Source organism: Pistacia vera, unplaced genomic scaffold, assembly GCF_008641045.1.
Source record: "Pistacia vera cultivar Batoury unplaced genomic scaffold, PisVer_v2 Contig428, whole genome shotgun sequence".
NCBI lineage: Eukaryota > Viridiplantae > Streptophyta > Magnoliopsida > Sapindales > Anacardiaceae > Pistacia > Pistacia vera.
The window spans coordinates 50,192-68,709 of record NW_022196255.1 but is presented as its reverse complement, the minus strand read 5'-3'; positions in this window follow the sequence as shown (position 1 = coordinate 68,709).

Genomic DNA, 18,518 nt, shown 5'->3' with positions numbered 1-18,518 from the left:
CACCGGGGTAGTGTTCGTCGTAGGCACTCCGACGCTCAGGTCAGTAAGACTGAGTGAGACTAATTTAGTGAGGGTTAGAGAGAGAAAATATTACCAATAGTCTAGTCGGAGACGTCGGAGACTATGATTGTAAACCCCCGTGTAATCGTTCCGATGCTATGAGGTATATAATTCTACCCTTAAAAGGATTTTTATCAATAAAAGGGTAAAATTATCATTTTGCATGCATTATGAGACGTGAATGTTATAAAGTGTTAGGAATTGATGATACTGATAAGAAATATGGTTAAAGGGTCATGAAGGAAGTTAGTAGGGTTAAACGGCATAAACAGTTCCCAAAGGGTATAATGATCTTTTCACAATAATTTATAGGAATCAAGTATCCTTAAAAGTGTATTATGGGTAAATTAGTTAATTATCTTATGGATTTATTTGGTCACCAAGTAGAAAAGAGAAGTCAAATGACATTAAAGGAGTGTAATAATTATGTTGTAGTAGAAATGACCAAAATACCCTTATATGCAAAATTTATACCAAATGACCCATATCTTTAATTTTTGATGGCCAATCCCATTTGGGAATTAAAAAAAATGAAATATTTATAAGATATTTTCTTGGTTAAGTCGGCGAATACTTTTAGAACATCAAACTCTCTTCTTCAAGTCTTATTATCCTTCATTAAAGGCTTAAATTCAAGCTTTCTCTCTCTCAAAATTTTCATAGGATTTTAAGTTGAATTTCAAAGGAGATCACCATCTACACTTAAAGAACTTCAATTTCAGGATTTAAGGTGAGTTTTAAAACCCTAGTTTGTTGTGATTTTTAGTTAAAAGAGAAATTCATAAGTGGTTATGTATGTAAGGTAGAAAGGGTGAACTTTTGGAGCTAAGGAGGAGTGTCTTTGTGCTTTGCATACTAAGGTAAGGAAAAAATCTCCCTTATGACTACAATTGATAACACCTAGGGTTGAAGAAACTTACATCTATTTATGTTAATTTGAGTGTGATGCTATGTTTTGGTTATGGATTGTTTAAATGGGTGTGTTGATTGGTGTATGTGTGCATATGGAGGATGTTTATGCCAATTAAGAGATTTGTAGTTGGACGATGTTTTGTCACTTTTTGGTTTTTTAAAAAGGGAGGTTTTTATGGCCTTTTATACTTAGAATGATATGGCAAATTTTATGAATGTGCAAATGAATGTGACATGGTTAAAAATGAATAGAATTCGAATTTGGCTTTTTAAGACTTATACTGTACATGTTTCACTGAATCGGTCATAACTGAAGTTATAGAAGTCTGATTGAGTTGATTCTTGAAGTATTAAAAATTTGATAAATAGACCTAAAACTTTTATGTTTTAGCCAAAAATAAATTCGAATTGGAAGATGAGGAAAAAATTGCTTGAATAGTGACAAACTGTATGGCATCCACCTCCTTAAATAAAATTCCCATCTTTTTTATAATGTCTAATAAACCACTGAATAATCTTACTGTTGAAATTTCTTGTGTTATATAAGAAATCAAATGAATTAAGTTAATGAATTTAATAGGAAAATATTCATGTCATGGAGTTTTTCTAAATTGATTGATGAATTGTGCAATTGGCTAAGGGTACATGTTAAATGAATGATTAGTATGATTGCGCATGGGAGATGCTATCCCATATGTTTGCATTCATAATGGTAATGCATATAGCTTATTTAGTTGACTTATAAAAACATTTATGAAATGTTAAAGAATGAATTCCATGAGTCTCTTGAGGTATAAACCAAGATCAGAGGAATGAAATCTTTGTGGAAACCATGAGTCCTTTGAGGTGACAACCAAGAACAAGGTAATGATTCAAATGAATCCGATCGGATAATAAAGACTAATGAAAACATCAAGTACAAAGACAAAAGAAATAGGCATGCCATGTTTATGAATATTGCATAAGTCATATCTGTTTTATGTTATATTATGTATGGTTATGTTATGACTTATGTTTATGACGAAAGTCCAAAGCGTATGACATGTTTTATGAACTTGATAATGTCAATGAATGAAGGTCATGTCTTGTAGGTAGGTAAAGGTCATGTCTTGTAGGTAGGTAAAGGTAAGGTCCTGAGTAATATGCTTGTATAATGAACCTTAACGGTTTATGAAAGGCCATATTCCCTTACTAAGCGATTAGCGCTCACCCCACAAAATTTTTTAAAATGTTTTGTAGGTAAGGATTGAAGCCTGAAGTTGGGAAAGGCTATTGGGGAATGACATGCGTGTAGCGCCCACATGGAGGTATATAATTTAAATTATGTTTTATAGCCCTTAGTTGATTTTTGTTAGAATTATTTTAAGAGAATATGAAGAAATTGCCTTAAACTCGCAGTAAGGGTAAAATAGTCTTTTAACTCAAAATTAGTTGAATTTGTGGGGAGTGCAAAGAGATAGAATTTCATAGAGAATACAATAAAAATGAGGGCATTATGGTAATTGACTAAGGGACAAAGATGGAATTTCCAAGAACGAGTAAGGGCAAAATGGGAAAGTGTGGTTATAAAATAAAATGTTAAGGGTTTGAAACCCTTATTTCTCTCATTCCACCACCACTCTCCTTCTCCAGTTTCCCTCAATTTTTCACTCAATTCTCCAAGGATTTTGAGGGCTTTTGAGTGGATTTTAATAGGGTTTTGATCTTGGCAACAAGAGGTAAGAATTATTGCTCTTTATCTATGATTTATTTGTATAAAAGTTGAGTTCTTTTGAAGTTTATGCTTAGGGTTAAGAGAAGGTTTGAATCCAACAAGAGTAGAGAGCTTAGTAGAGATTACTCAAGTATAAGGTAAGTAAATTCCACTCAAAATCCAACTTAAATTAAAGTTTAAGAAATCAAGTGAGTAGATATTTCTTTTAAGCATGCATATGTTAAGATTATTGAGAAATTGAGATGAGATTGATGATTAGTTATGCTTGTTGTTGGATATATTTGAGTATGAGAAGTGTATGTGATGGTATGATGATGGGTTGAAATTGGAAGAATTGGAGAAAACTTTTGGGAGTGTTTTTGCCGTGTAGGTATGGTGATGATACAAGAGAGTTTTTCTCTCAATTTGGATGGTTTAAGAAACAAATAGAATGATAATTAAATTAGGGTTTGTATATGCACATTTATTGTTTGATGAAATGCCTAAGAGAAGTATGAGTATGAGTAGAAACTTTAATTTGATGCAACATTGCATATTTGCATTTCATGAGTGCATTTAAGTAAGAATTTTAAGCATGAGTCATCCATATGCATATATCTGTATATGTGTAATAATTTAAGAAAGAATGAAGAATTTTTAGAATAAAACACTTTAAGAGTAAAGAGAAAGAAAGAATAAGCATTAACGAAGTAAAGAAAAAAAAAAATGGTAAAGAAGAGAAAATAATAGGTTGGTGTGATGGGGAACCGTGAGTGTTAAGAAGAAAGTCCTACATACATGCCACCTTAATTGAGTGGCATAACAAGAAGAAGAATTGTACGACCTATAAGAGTGTATGTGGATGAGGGTTGTACCAAGAAGGATTTCCTACATGCACGCCACCTCAATTGAGTGGCCTAATAAGAAAGAAGAATTTGTACGGTTCGTAAGAGCACATGTAGATTAGGACTGTATTGACTCACACGGCCAAGGTTCCAAATCCATGCATCGACCGTGGCCGATCGGCAAAGAATAAGAAAAGAAAGAATGAGAAAAGAAAGAATAGAAAGAAGAGAAAGAATGAAAAGAATAGAAAGAAAGAAGAAGAGAGTTAAGTAAGGAAAGAACCAAAGAAAGAGAAGAGTTAAGGGATTTACTTACTGAGCATTTTTATGCTCACCCCGTTGTTTTTCCATGTTTTTGCAGGAAATAGGTGAGCAGCGATCGGAAGGGAGTCGTCAAGCGGAGAGAATTGGAATTACTGTCCACCATTACTAGACCTGGTAAAACGGGTCTGGACCCGCGGGTCGACCCGTACCATGGTAAAAAATATAGGGTACGGGTCCAATACATTAAACCCATTTTTTGAGACCCATACCCGTACCCGGTCCAATATCTCACGGTTTATATGGGTGAACCCGCGGGCACCCGTATTTGCTGGTCACTATTCACTATTCAGTTCACTAATGAATTTGAATCCCTAAGTTTTTATCATGCATTCACGCTCACGCCTCTCACAGTCTCACTCTCATCTCATCTCTGATCTCTCAGTCTCATATCGCGGTTGCATCTCATCTCTCAGACTCTCAGTAACTCAAATCTCTCCTGCCTCTCAATCTCTCATTAATCATCAGTCTTCTTCGTGCCTAAAGTTCAACTCCCTGTCTTGGTGTCTCCCTCTTCGTCAGTTCGTCACTTCGTCAGTTCGTCACTCGTCCGTCATTCCCATTCCTAGTTCGGCAGTACCACAGTCGCCGGTCGCCATCACTCATCCTCGTCGGCTGGTAATGAATCCCTAACCCCTAATTTTCTGTGTTTGTTTTTGTTTTTTTGATAGATTTTGTGTGAGCTTTCCTTGTACGTCGATTTGTGTCGTTGAGTGTGTTTGTGTTGGGTTCCCCTGGTTGATGGGTTTTGCAAGTGGGGTTTACTTAAATGTATAAGGGATGTATACTGGAATCAATTATTATCGGTTATGTGTATTTGCTAGTCACTGAAATTTATATTACCAAAACTGTTTTTCCTTAAAAATGTTGACTGATGTCTTTGCACAAATTTTTTAAATGATTAGCTTTGAAAGATATGAAATACTTTCACTTATTTGACTCAGTTTTAATCTAGTTTGAGTTGTTTGGATGGAGACAAAATGAGAGGTAGTGAAGAACAACCAAATGAGCATGAATGGCTAATAAGAATTAAGAGATAGCAGGAAGAAAAGTGAACGCCCCAAATCCGGTTTGAAAAACTTTTAATGATATGAAATACTTTCAATAATTGTACTTACTTTTGATATATATTTGAGTTGTTTAGACTGAGAGAAAATGAGAAAGTGATAGCAAATTATAATTTCTACTTTAGTTTTATTGTTTGACTTGTTTGGATGGAAAGAAACGTGAGAAAATGAGAATTTTATTTATTCTTAATCTGTTTGAGTTATTTTGACGGAGAGAAAATTTGAGAAAGTGGAAGAAAATAAGAATTTTACTTGGTTTTAATCTTCTTTGAGTTGTTTGGGTAGAGAAAATTGGGTAGAAAGAAAATGTGAGAAAGTGAGAGAAAATTGGAATTTAATTTAGTTCTAATCTAGTTTGAGTTGTTTGGACAGAGAGCAAATGTGAAAAAGTGAGAAAATTATAATTGTACTTAGTTTTAATCTGGTTTTAGTTGTTGGGAGAGGAAATGTGAAAACGTGAGAATAAATTAGATACAATTTGGTTTGAGTTGTTTGGGCAGAGAGGAAATTTACGAAATTGCAAGAAATCTGAGAGTTCAGGGAATTGAGAGAATCAGAAACTTTTCTAGTGGCTTCCATTTAATTTATTTGTTTGGAATGAATTGAATCGTCAATTACATGAGTATTTTTTATGCTCAAGTATTTGGGAAGAAGCTTTTGTATTGGCTACCATTTGAGGTGGCATTCCTAAATTATTGTTCTTACAAGTTTATTTGGATTAGTTAAAATTGTGAAATTTCTTGATTTCATTTATTGCAGCGGATATTGTGTTCGATTATCGGCAGAAGGTGACGAGGTCGTTTGATTATCTTCAAGGAGATTATTACATAGCTCCATTGTTCATGGTAAGTTTTTCTACTGTCTTTAGTGTAGTTGCTAATGATGGTTTACGTGGATTTTTTTATTTATTTTTCTCAAAATGAGCCATGAATGCCATGCTACCCTAGAATTTAACTATTTTGTCTTGCTGATTTTTTGAATTGATTATGTTAGCTGGGTTCATGTTTTTCGTTGTTTTTTTATTTCTATTGGTGTGTTTTTTAGTATGTTTTTAACAGTCTTTTCGATAAATAGTTTATATGCTTTCTTTTCTTTTTGGTTGAAGACCGAGTGAAGAATTTGGCATGAATTGTTGTCTCTAAATTTTTTATGTTTGGCTAATTTATTTAACCTCTAATTTTCCACCTTTATCAGGGCTTTCTAAGCTGAAGGAGTTACAAATTTCTAACTCATTACATATTGAAGTCATTACAGATTTAATTGCTGCAGGACTCCAATTAGGCTGAACACTCACTCCTGGAACTGTGATATCAAGCTGACCATATGTACAAATCTAATTATTATGCCATTCAGATGGCTCAAGATCTATGTTTAAGGAAACTGAGTTGCCAATTATACCTTAAGTATCTCTGGGGTTACTTTATTGGGTCCCTTTGATGAAAAAGCTACCATGAAGGGAGCTGGCTTTGTTCCAAGTTTTGTGGTTGCACGAGTAATGTAACCAACAGGATTCTTGTTAGGGAAAAAAATTATCAAGTTTGTTAAATGTAGTACTGATTGCAAATGCTACGGCTAGGTATGCTTGTTTTCTTACTTGGTTGAATTGATGTAACGATATATAGACACACCATTATTGGTTGTATTATATGTTATTGTTTGTTTATGTGTTATTTGTTTATTTTGGTTCCTATTTGTTTATATTCTTAATTGAATTGAATTTAGAGTAGTTGATTTAGGGGTGTAAATGTAAAAAATTAAAACTGTTGGAATTTTGGGGGTGTAATTATCATAATTGAAAACTATTAGGGTGAAACGTAAAAACTAAAATCTGGAGAGAGAAAAAACGGGTCCAGTCGCGGGTCCACCCGTACCCGTATAGGGTAAGGCACGGGTCCAAAATATTGGACCCATATATATCGACCCGTATAAGGGCCCGTACCCGTTTGACCCGTATAAGGGCCCGTACCCGTTTGACCCGGCCCGTACCTGGCCCACCCACCTGTTTTGCTAGGTCTAACCATTACTAAGTTTTTGTACTTGTTGTTTTAGTATATGTAAAGACTTATATGTTATAAGTAAAGAAAAAATTTAGGCCCAACTATTTTCATATGTTAATTATGTATGTTTTCATTATATATGTGATAAAGTATACTAGTAGAAAGAAGTCATTACAATGCTCATGAAGGAATGCTTTTGCTATGTTTTGCATTTTTGTTGTATAATAACATCAAATGGTTTTTGGTTTATGGATGTTGAAGTAAATATGTTTTAATAAACCTAGTATGACCATTTCCTTGTCAAATGAATGAAAAAGGTTAAATGATATTATATACTTATGATAATAACTCCGTAGGAAGCTAAATTCCTTGAATCATTTTATGGATATGGGATGTTTAATATCATGCTTTAAAAAAAAAAAAAAAAAAAAAACAGACAAAAGTATAGGTTTTAAAACAAACTCATTTCCTAGCGTGTCTTTTCTAGGTTCTCAATGACCAAGTGATACTTAGGAAATACCCGGCTAGGGAGGGGTTTTACAGTAATTACAGTTGTAATGCGAAGTTCTCAAGAGTGGGAACTACGAGGTCTAAAGGTGTAATGTCTATCCCTTGTGAGAGAGTTGACCTTTGTTTAAATAGCGATTACGGGATCTTCAAATCTTGGTAGGACTGAGAGTCCTTGGAGTTGAGGTTTTGTAAAAAAGGAGAACCTTTGGCTCCCCTACCTCAGTAGGAAAGAGAGTCCCAACGTGTCTAAGACACATATCTTAGACAAATTAGTAGTGATGGACCTCTTTAGTAGAGTTCGGATAGTACCCAGGTACGTAGGTGACCTTGTGCTCCAAGTGGATCCTAAGTCCAGAAGGAAGTCTAAGATCAGAGGGCTTGGGCCCAGATAACCTGGCGGTGAGGCCTAAGCGAATTGGGCCTCTGCTGATTGCATATAGATGGTGGGCAGCTAGGTAGGTGAGCTGAATGAACCTGATATGTAAACTTTGTTACGGGCCTAGTCGGAATTGGGCTTTAGCTTCCAGCTTTGTTGAAGGTGTCTTCATCTTTGGGCATATTTGGGCCGAGGATATTTTTTGGCCCTAATAGTTTGCCCCCTACTCTCTAAGTTAAGGAGTGCTTAGCTTAGAGAGTAGACATTGCGTGGAGGTGTACCTAGTTGACCTTCGTGACCGACCGGTTGAGCATGTATCCGTGCTACTATTCTATTCGTGGGAACGAATAATATAACGCTTGTTGTAGGTGATTCACTTAGTACACCGGGCCGAGAAGGTGGAGGCGAAGCGCCACCATACTTTCAGTTGACGTGTCTTAAACGAGTGAGAGTAGAGACGACCATGGAGAGCTCGTCCAATGCGTAGGACTAAGTGAGGGATGTGAGGCACATCCTGTGAAGGTGTTTTCACTCGGTGTGTCGCACCGAGTGGGAGGATGTGAAGTACCATTTAAAGTTGCCCGACCTCGGTGCGTTGAACCGAGCGAGAAAAGTCATGAGTGCTTGTATCACTCGGCGCGTCGCGCCATTTGATATGTTGCGAACTGGTTGTTTGGGGCTTCCTATTCGGCCGAATAGGCTGGGCAAATGGACACGATGTATCAAAAGGTGTCTGGACTGGTTAGTAATGGGATGAATCATTTGGGCTTATTAGAGATGCAGTCGCCTAGTCGGGTGGGACGAATGATGATGCTATGGCAGACGCAACCCTCATACTTCTAGGTATATGCATTCTAGGACTCAGTGACACATGTAGGGTCAGGATTTCAACCTGTTTTGGGCGAAAATTTGAAAAGTCGAGTCGCTTAGGGCAAAACGAGTTTTGCCACATGGAACTGTCGAAGGGACAATCATTAAATACAGTCCGTGAGCACCTTTGGGGTATCTCGTCTTTCTCACCAAAAACTGGAGAGTTTCTTCGCAGTATTTCGCAGGGGTCAGAATTTTAGGGATTTTTTGGTGTTTTTTCACGGTAACTGCTTATTTTGGGTCTTCTTTTTCCGATATCCGAGTTTACTACTATTTTTGGTTGGTTTCTAGGATAGTTTTTTGTGCTGTTTTAAGGTGGTTTTGAGTGTATAGAGAAAAGAAGAAAAAAGGTTTTCAGGTTTTTCTTGGGTTTGTTTGTGAAGGGAGTGTTTTAATTTAGAAGTTTTATTGTGGTTTGCGTTTCTGGTGAAGTGGAGTTGTGTTTGTATTTGGATTTCTTGAGAGATTTGGAGTGATTTGAGTGGGTTTTGCTTTGTTTTTGGTGGGCATGGAGTATGTTAGATTGATTTTTGGTGTGTTTGGGTTTTTGACAAAGGTAGAAGACAAACCCAAGTTATAGGGTGTTTTGGTTCAGCTCGTCTTGGTTTGCTTGACCGAGTCAAGTGAAGTGGCCTGTGTGAAGTTTGGTTGTCAACAAGGGTTTGGTTAAATAGGTCACTCGGTCCTCCAAACAGAGTGGTGAAATAACTGCACGATTGGTTCTAAGTAAATAGGCATTCGACTGCCCAGACTGACCCGAAGGTCACCTAGAGGTTGGAGAGCTACTGTTTGAGAACTAGTCGGTTGGTAGTTCTGGGCGAGTGGGGCTTCCAGAACAAGGTTCAAGTTTGAATTGAAAGCCAGTCGGTCGCTGTGGTCGAGTGGACTAAGTCTTTCAATGTCGTAGTTAGAGTCAAGCGACTCGAGTGTGGCGGAGATGGAAGTTAGGAACGAGTATGATAATGTCCCAACAATGGTGATGATGCCCGAAGGTGGGGGCATTCCGGTTGGTATACCAAAGAGGGTGAATGTGGCCACCACTGGGCTGAGTGACGCCACCCCGAGTGACGGTGAGTCGGACAGGCAAGGGAGGAGTGGGGAAGACTCCGATAAAGTTGATGATTATGAGAGTTCGCCTTCCACCAATAGTGGCTCCGAGGACGAGCTGAGTCAGCCTGATAGCGGAATATTAAGTAGGGATTACTCGCTTTTGTTGAAGGAGAGTGATGTGTGGCAGATCCAGACGATGTATCACATCCCATAGTCTATTGAAATCAGGATGCTGAGGTCGTATGAGCGGGTTGACTGGGAGGCAAAAGGTTGGGTGAGCGCCTATGGGAAATAGTTTCATGACGGGCTAAGGCTTCCCATCCCTCCTCTTGTTTGGGAGGTCTTGAACCATTTCATGATTGCACTGACCTAGATTATGCCGAACGGGTGAAGGTTGTTGATGGCTCTGGAGGACCTCTGTGTCTGGAATCAGATGATGTTTGGGCTACACGAGCTGTTATACTCGTATTTCCTAAAGGAAAATGACAAGGATCAAGGCAGATACCTGATCAACCGTAGGCATGATCGGGCTCACCTCGTGATCGACCTCTGGTCAAGTGATAAAAATTGGAAGGAGTGGTTCTTCTTCATGAGGGGTGAAGCGGTCTTCGGGGAGAGAGGTCAGGGCGAGATCCTGTACACCTGGCGAGTGACTGGTGAGAAACTTTGTTTTTACCCACGTTTTGATTACTAAAATCTTATTGTGTTTCCTCTTTGCAGATCTTGAATCCAATCGTGCCAGACAGAGTGGGGATGTAAACCCCGCGTTGTTATTCCGATGCCTTAAGGTATGAAATTTACCTTTTCAATTAATTTTCTTTTTTTGAATGGAAGGGTAGAATGGTCAATTTACATGTATTTCGAGATGTGGTCATTATAAAGTGTAAGGGGTGATGTCATTGAAGAGAAATGAGGGTAGAATGGTCATAGAGTTGATTGATATGGTTAAATGGCGTAAACGGTAACCAAGGGTATAATGGTCTTTTCATACAAATCCATATGAATTAAGTATCCATAAGGTAAATTAGTCATTTACCTCATGGGATTGCTTAATTGCTAAGTGTTTTAAAGAAGTCAAATGACATTAAATAAGTGTTAATCATTATGTTGTAGTAGAAATGACCAAAATGCCCTTATATGCAAAATTTATACCAAATGACCCATATCTCTGACTTTGATGGCCAATCCCATTTGGGAATTAAAAAAAATGAAATATTTATAAGATATTTTCTTGGTTAATTCAGCCAACACTCTTAGAACATCAAACTCTCTTCTTCAAGTCTCATTCTCCTCCATTAAAAGCTTAAATTCAAGCTCTCTCTCTCAAATTTTCAGAGGATTTCAAGTTGAATTTCAAAGGAGATCACCATCCACATTTAAAGAACTTCAATTTCAGGGTTTAATGTGAGTTTCAAAACCCTAGTTTGTTGTAATTTTTAGTTAAAAGAGAAATTCATAAGTGGTTATGCGTGTAAGGTAGAAAGGGTGAACATTTGAAGCTAAAGAGGAGTGTCTTTGTACTTTGAATACTAAGGTAAGGAAAAAATCTCCCTTATGACTACAATTGATAACACCTAGGGTTTATGAAACTTACATTTATTTATGTTAATATGAGTGTGATGCTATGTTTTGGTTATGGATTGTTTAAATGGGTGTGTTGATTGGTGTATGTGTGCATATGGAGGATGATTATGCCAATTAAGAGATTTGTAGTTGGACGATATTTTGTCACTTTTTGGTTCTGTAAAAAGGGAGGTTTTTATGGCCTTTTATACTTAGAATGATATGGTAAATGATATGAATGTGCAAATGAAGGTGACATGGTTAAAATGAATAGAATTCGGATTTGGCTTTTTAAGAGTTATGCTATACATGTTTCAGTGAATCAGTCATAACTGAAGTTATAGAAGTCTGATTGAGTTGATTCTTGAATTATTAAAAATTTTAGAAATAGACCTAAAACTTTTATGTTTTAGCCAAAAATTAATTCGAATTGGAAGATGAGGGAAAAGTTTCTTGAAAAGTGACGAACTATATGGCATCCACCTTCTTAATGGAAATTCCCATTTTTTTTTTTAATTCTAATAAACCCTTGAATAATCTTACTATTGAAATTCCTTGTGTTATATAAGAAATCAAATGAATTAAGTTAAGGAATTTAGTAGGAGAATATTCATGTCATAGAGTTTTGCTAAATTGATTGATGAGTTGTGCAATTGGCTAAGGGTACATGTTAAATGAATGAATAGTATGATTGAGCATGGGTGATGTTATTCCATATGTTTGCATTCATAATGGTAATGCATATAGTTTATTTAGTTGACTTATGAAAAAATTTATGAAATGTTAAAGAATGAATTCCATGAGTCTCTTGAGGTATAAACTAAGATAAGAGGAATGAAATTCTTACGGAAACCATGAGTCCTTTGAGGTGATGACCAAGAACAAGGTAATGGTTCAAATGAATCCGATCGGATAATAAATACTAATGAAAACATCAAGTACAAAGACAAAAGAAATGGGCATGCCATGATTATGAATATTGCATAAGTCATATATGTTCTATGTTATTTTATGTATGGTTATGTTATGACTTATGTTTATGAGAAAAGTCCAAAGTGTATGACATGTTTTATGAACTTGTTAATGTCAATGAATGAAGGTCATATCTTGTAGGTAGGTAAGGTCCTAAGTAATATACTTGTATAATGAACCTTAATAGTTTATAAATAGCCATATTCCCTTACTGAGCAATTAACGCTCACCCCACGAAATGTTTTAAAATGTTTTGCAGGTAAGGATTAAGGCATGAAGTTGGGAGAGGATTCCAAGGGACACTATGACCATGAAGGGATGTTTTAATTATGACTATTAAATGGTTTTGCTAGTATTTAGTGTAGTAATTATGTTTATATCTCATAATGTAGTAAATATGTGCATGTTATAATGGAGTATATATGTTTGTGTTAATAAAGGAAATCAAATTGTAAGAAAAAAAATTGTAAAAGTTTGTATGTTCTAGTAAGTATTACTATGGATTTCATAATTTACTCTAAGAAAGGAAACTATATTATTTGACTTGTACAATGAACTTGTTATAGTTAAAAAAAAAAAAAAATTATATGTTTTTAAACTACAAGTTTATTCTTTAAATAGGATTTTAAAATAAACTTCTTTCCTAGGCGTGCGTTTTCTAGGTTTTCAATGGCCAAGAGATACTAAGGAAATACCCGGCTAGGGAAGGGTTTTACAGGGGACGACTTGGACATGCAGACCCCAAAGCTTCTCGCTATTCCAAAAGCGTAGAAGGATTAGCGGGTTGTGTTGGAGGAGGCGAACCTGAGGACGAGTCACCTTTGGGACAGAGTGGGTGCGATCCAATGAGGTATCCCCTTCCCTTCGCTGAAGCAAACTTGGAGTGTACTGCTCATCTGCAACTGCAATCATATTTTTTCTAGTAAGTCGAGGCTGAACCCAATAACTGTTGAAGAGTTTACGATTGCAGAGAAGCTTATAAAGAAGTTGACTGTCTTAAGCGCAAGTGAGTCTATCGGGAGACGTCGTGAGAAGCGGAAGTGAGACTTTTCAGCCAAAGAGGAGAGATGGGTGGAGGATGTGGTTGTGACTCCACTAGGTCGGGCACTTGCATCGGGGCTGGGTCATCCAAGACTATGGTCTTGGATGAGGAGACTGAGATGCTTCCTTTTAGCATCCCAGCTTCCGCATTGACCTATTCGGATGCGGCATCCATGAGCAAGTTGGCTAACTTATTCCTGTTCCTAACAGACAAGAGTTGTTTGAACCAGATGGGTCGCGGACGCTAACTAGGGGGTTTCATGCGCTTTCCATGTATGAGCCTGATTTTTTCCTTACTGTGTTTACAGTGATTGTATACTGATCAAGTCGTTTTGTCATGTAGGCTTTCACCAGCAGCCTGCACCTTAGGAAATCCATAATGTCGCGGGAGAAGAGGATACATGATGTATCCAAATCCAATGCCAATCTGTAACACAAAGAGGTGGTGGCCTAGAAAGCCGAGCGAGAGAGCCAACAGTGATTGAGGGAGGTCGAGGCCAAGCTGGATTGATTGAGGAGGGAGCTAGCAAAGAAGTATGCAGAGGTCGAGTCCCTGAGGGAGCAGTGCCTCAGTATTGCCGCTGAAGTACAAGGTCGGGAACACTTCCTACTAGAAATTGGATGAGGACATCCAGCTCTTACTAGAGATGGAGGAGGAGGAGACTACTGGTCACGCAAATTATGTGGAGGAGCGGGTCGATGATCAGATATTTAACCTTGCTAGCCACCTGGGGCGATCAGTTACAGAGGATGCTAGCAACTAGGCTGTAGGGGCGACCGTTGGGGTCAGTGATAGGGTGACTAAATCGGAGATGGGTGAGACGACTCGCAAGATGTGGGCCATGATGCCCTTTAGGTTTATTTTTCTTTCCTCATGTATTTTTGGGGCTTGCGATGTCCTTTCATGGCGTGTGTGCCTTTCTTGTACTCGATACTTAGCTGCCTGAGGCTCTTTTGTTTATCTTATATTTAGCCGTTAAGGGCTTTGTGTTTCTGCTTGTGTTTCCATTTTACTGCTTTTTTTGTGGATGGATGAGTTGATTGCTTGATTTCTTGTAAATGTATGGGGGTTGAACCGACTACTTGTGTTGTGATGTAGATGAGGCCAAGTGGCTGAGTCGCCAGTGTTGTGGCGGTGTGTTGGTATAGTCGGTCGGATGAGTAAGCCATTGAGTTGCTAGGTCAGTTTGGGCTGTCCAGTGGTGTAAGTCGATAAATCGGTCTGGGCTGATTGAAGGTGTAAGTCTATGAATCGGTGGCGGCCGATTGAAGGTGTAAGCTACTCTATCGTTGAATAGTTCTTTTATTGAATTCAAGCCATGAGGCCGATTGACGGTGAAGGATGTGGACAGGCCCATTCATCATTTAAAAAAAAAACAAAAACAAGAAAACAGAAATGTCGATGAGAAAGTCTGACTAAAAATAGTAACGTTTGAGATGGATATGTATTGTCCACACGGAGGTATGTAATTTAATTTATGTTTTTATAGCCCTTAGTTAATTTTTGCTAAAGTTATTTTGAGAAAATGTGAAGAAAATGCCTTAAACTTGCATTAAGGGTAAAATGGCCTTTTCACTCAAAATTTGTTGAAAAGGTGGGGAGTGAAAAGAGAAAGAATTTCATGTAAAATGCAATAAAAATGAGGGCATTATGGTAATTGACTAAGGGACATAGATGGAATTTCTAAGAAAGTGTAAGGACAAAATGGGAAAGTATGTTTATAAAATAAGATATTAAGGGTTTGAAACCCTTATTTCTCTCCTTCCACTGCCACTCTCCTTCTCAATTTTCTCTCAAATTTTCACTCAATTTTCCAAGGATTTTGAGGGCTTTTGAGTGGAACTTAATAAGGTTTTGATCCTAAGCAACAAGAGGTAAAAATTCTTGCTTTATATATATGATTTATTTGTGTAGAAGGTGAATTCTTATTAAGTTTATGCTTAGGGTTAAGAGAAGGTTTGAATCCAACAAGAGTAGAAAGCTTTAATGGAGACTACTCGAGAGCTTTAGTGGAGACTACTCAAGTATAAGGTAAGTAAATTCCACTGAAACTCCAACTCAAGTTAAGGTTTTAAGAAATCAATTGAGTAGAGATTTCTTTAAGCATGTATATGTTATGATTGTTGAGAAATTGAGATGAAATTGATAATTATTTATGCTTGTTGTTGGATATATTTGAGTATGAGAAGTGTTTTTGATTGTATGATGATGGGTTGAAATTCGGTTGAAATTGGAAGAGTTTAAGAAAATTTTTGGTAGTGTTTTGCCGTGTAGGGATTGTGATGATACATGGGAGTTTTCTCTCATTTTGGATGGTTTAAGAAACAAATAGAATGATATTTAAAGTAGAATTTGTATATGCACATTTATTGTTTGATGAAATGTCTAAGAGAAGTATGAGTATGAGTAGAAACCTTAATTTTATGCAACATTGCATAATTGCATGTCATGAGTGCATTTAAGTAAGAATTCTAAGCATGAGTCATCCATATGCATATATTTGTATATGTGTAATAACTTAAGAAAGATAAAGAAGTTTAAGAATAAAGAGAAAGAAAGAATAAACACTAAAGAATTAAAGAAAGAAAAGCATTAAAGAAGAGAAAAGAATAAGTTGTGCGATGGGGAACCGTGAGTGCTAAGAAGAAATTCCCACATACACGCCACCTTAATTGAGTGGCATAAGAAGAAAAAGAATTGTACGACTGTAAGAGTGTATGTGGATGAGAGTTGTACCAAGAAGAATTCCTACATGCACGCCACCTTAATTGAGTGGTCTAAGAAGAAAGAAAGAATTTGTTGTTAGAGTAGATGCCCTAGAGCCAATCAATTATTGTAGAATTGACTCTTTGAAATAATGTTCATTAATCAATAAAAGGCATTTTATTCTATATCGCGTAAATCATTATTATTGCAATATGTATTGATATATGTCCTTAGAATGGTAGAGCCGTGACGAGGGTATCAAGTGTTTCAAATCTTGATAGTGAGAACCCTATGAGCACATATGGTGGCCATTCTAGAAACGTCCGTAGCCCCAGTATTATTCTGAACTAAGGGCACAGATAATACGGTAAGGCTATCATAGTGTTGAATGACCCTGTCGAAAGGCAGTGACTGATCTCACTTGTCAAGGTTGTTTGGTGACAACCTGGTGCAACACCTGGTTGTTTTGTTATAGGCGATTACACCACGCAAGATTCACTGGCCTGACCCACCAGAGGATTCCATATGGATGGTAACCCCAGTGTCTATGAACAAATCCTCTAACGAATGGTGGTGCATGTGATCCTTAGACTTGAGATCACCGGAGCGCCTTGTGCACCGATTGTGTAGTTTGACACTAGCCTAACGCAGTTCTTTTCAGAGCTGTCAATACGGTGGTGTTGGCTGCATCAAGAGTTGTATCAAGACATGGTGGATTGACAGAGGATTCATCACTCCCGGGTACGGGAGAAAGTTATCTCACGGCGCAATTCAGTATTGGAATGACACTAAAACTGTGGCCACAGTGGTTGAGTTGTTGCTCTATCCAGTTTTAATACGGTCATTTCCAGAAACTGAATAAATAATCGAGAGTAACCGAAGGTTGACACTATTTCTATGCCTTCGTCGTCGAGATAACGTATGATGAAAGGATCGAATTGCACGGTAACCATACGTTGACAGGTAGCTACTTTCTGAATCCGAATCTATCGGGTGGCCATGATGCCTTGCTAGGGGCCAATCTTGGTCTGTGTATTAGTGAGACGATTAATTGGTGTTAATCGCAATACTGTACACTGCCGATATGATGAGGAGCCTAAGGGTCACACACATAGAAGACAATTTAAGATGTAAGAAGAAAGAAGGGCGTTTTCTTCTTTTAAGCAAAGGGTATTTTGGTAATTTCACAGTGCAATTAAATTTGCTGAGGTCGTACCCTTTTTAATTTGTTAGAAAAATTAATAAGTGAATTACGTTAAATATGTGTTCACACATATTAAATTTACTATCATTATTGTTAATGTTATATATATATATATATATATTATATATATATAATAATATATATATATATATATATATATTATATATATATATATATATATATATATATATATATTATTGATTTTAATGAGATAATGTGAGAAATTAAAATAAATCAAATTGGGAGTGTTTGGCAACATGGGGCGTTTGGGTTGGAGCCCAGCCTTCCGTATGGGATTAGGCAAATTGTTTTTAAGTATAAAAGGAAAAGTGTGTGATTTTTTAATTAAGGGTTTTTCTCTTTTGAAAACAAAACACACAGCCCCAATTTTTGCTCTCCCACGCAGTAACACCAAGAGCCTAAAAATCAATTCAATGGATTTTTGCTTTTCTTCTTAACCTGAAGCCAAAGAGGATCTAGCAAATCCCTCTTTAGTTCTTTTAAGATTGTCTTCGTGTGGACTACGCAGGTTTGATCCTACACTTGGATCGGTAGCAAAACGTTCGACGACAAATTTGGAGGAGCCTTCAATGTGCGTTTGTTTCTCTTAACTCATGTTGTATATTTATGCAGATTTTATTTAATATAAATTGTTAAAATCATACCCTTGATCTTGGCTCATGTTTCTCTTAACTCATGTTGTATATTTATGCAGATTTTATTTAATATAAATTGTTAAAATCATACCCTTGATCTTGGCTCATGTAAACGATCCTGTTATTTTATTTTTCGTTTCCGCCGCGTATACGGGACCGTTTACTAACATTTGTATGGTCTGCAAGAGTGCATGTAGATGAGGACTGTACTCACTCACACGGCTAAGGTTCCAAATCTATGCATCAACCAAGACCGATCGGCAAAGAATAAGAAAGAAAAGAATAAGAAAGAATAAGAACAAGAAAAGAAAGAATAAGAAAGAACAAGAAAAGAAAGAATAAGAAAGAACAAGAAAAGAAAGAATAAGAAAGAACAAGAGTAAGAAAGAAAAGAGAAGCTTGAGCAAGCAAGATAAGAAAGAAAAGAAATAGAAAGAAGAAAGAAAATGCATTTCTATGCAGTATCGCACATGCATTTCATTCATACATATTACCATGTATTCCACCATGGTTAGAAAGAATAGAAAGAAAAGGAAGAATAGAAAGAATAGAGAGAAGGAAAGAACAGCGAGAATTAGGAAGAAAGAAAGAACAGTAAGAATTAGAAACGGAGAAAGAAAAGAGAAAGAACTAAGAATGAAAGAAAGAAGAAAAGAATTAAGTAAGGAAGGAAT